Genomic DNA, 1,807 nt, shown 5'->3' on the forward strand with positions numbered 1-1,807 from the left:
CCTACCACTAAACAGTGAGAACTGAATTTCTGACTGAACTGAGTTCCAAGAACATGCAAATACGCGGAAAATGCAAGTGCAAACTGAAGGAACGTGATTCTACGACTGAATTTACGCATGAATGGCTGAAAAACTAAAGAGGAACTATTACATCAAGCTGGAGTGGAATCGGAAGGAAAGAGGAGAGGATACTTGGACTCCATGGCTGCTTCTGCTTCCCAAGTAGCTCCCTCTACAGACTGACTCCTCCATCAAACCTTGACTGAAACGACTTCTTTGTTTCTCAACCTTCTAACCTGACGATCGAGAATATCAACTGGTACATCCTCTTATGAAAGACAATCTTTTACAGCCACACTTCTTTGTTTCTCAACTTTCTAACCTGACGATCGAGAATCTCAACTGGTACATCCTCCTATGAAAGGCTATCTTTCACGGCCGCACTCTCTAATGGCACTATGGATGCTGGATCACCCACATAGTTTTTCAAAACTGAAATGTGAAAAACTGGATGCACTGCTGCTAAATCTGTTGGCAACTCTAACTCATATGCTTCTTTACCAATGCTTTTCAAAATCCGGTAAGGGCCTACATATCTGAGACTGAGCTTCCCTTTCTTGCCAAATCTCATCACCCCCTTCATGGTTGACACTTTCATGAAAACCCAATCATCAACTTGGAACTCTAGTTCCCTTCTTCTCACATCTGCATAAGCCTTCTGCCGACTCTAGGCAGGCTTAGGTCTATCTCTATTATGGTGCACTTTCTTCATAGCATCAAGGACTGAATCTGGTCCTATCAAGGCTGCTTCAACTACTTCAAACCTACCAACTGGAGATCTACATCTTCTCCCAAACAAAGCCTCATAAGGGGCCATCTGAATGCAGGAATGGTCACTATTTCTATAGGTGAACTCAACAAGAGGAAGGTGATCATCCCAACTACCCTTGAAGTCGATCACACAAGCTCTAAACATGTCCTCTAGGGTCTGAATGGTACTCTCTGCCTGACCATCCGTCTGAGGATGAAATATTGTGCTAAGATTAAACTCAGTACCAAGACCTTTCTGAAATGACTTCCAGAAATGAGAGGTAAACTGAGGACCTCTATCTGAGATGACAGGCAAAGGAACCTTATGTGACCTTACAATCTCATTAATGTAAATCTTGGCGTAATCCTCCGCCGAATTTGTAGTCTTGACCGCCAAAAGCGAGAAGACTTATTAACCCTATCAACAATCACCCAAATGGAGTCATGCTGCCTGCGAGTACGAGGTAAACCTGTGATGAAGTCCATGTTGATAACTTCCCACTTCCAAGTAGGAATGTCAATCCCTTGAGTCATACCTCCAGGTGTCTGATCTTCTACCTTTACTTGCTAGTGATTTGGGCACTTAGCCACAAATTCTACTATATCTCCTTTCATACATTTCCACAAATAGACTTCCCGCAGATCGCTGTACATCTTAATGGCACCTGTATGGATAGAATATCTGGAGTTATGGGCCTCTGCTAGAATATGTTATCTCTACTAGCCCACATTAGGAACACATAATCGACTCTGGTAGCGAAGCACACCATCTCCCCCTTGGGAGATAAACCTAAACTCTCTGTTGATGGACTGCACCCTTGAGTTCATTTTGTGCTAAGAGTTATGACCATATGAAGTTAACCCATGAATAATTTTCATCTAACTGGCTACTGACCCTCATCTATGGTCAGAACTACGGACCCTGGATCAAATGAAGGTCCCTGCTGGTCGATCGTAGTTTGTGTCAGAGGCTGGGTAAAGGAGGTCTCAATCCACA

The sequence above is a fragment of the Solanum tuberosum genome, unplaced genomic scaffold (genome assembly GCF_000226075.1).
Source record: "Solanum tuberosum cultivar DM 1-3 516 R44 unplaced genomic scaffold, SolTub_3.0 scf00029, whole genome shotgun sequence".
Classification (NCBI taxonomy): Eukaryota; Viridiplantae; Streptophyta; class Magnoliopsida; order Solanales; family Solanaceae; genus Solanum; species Solanum tuberosum.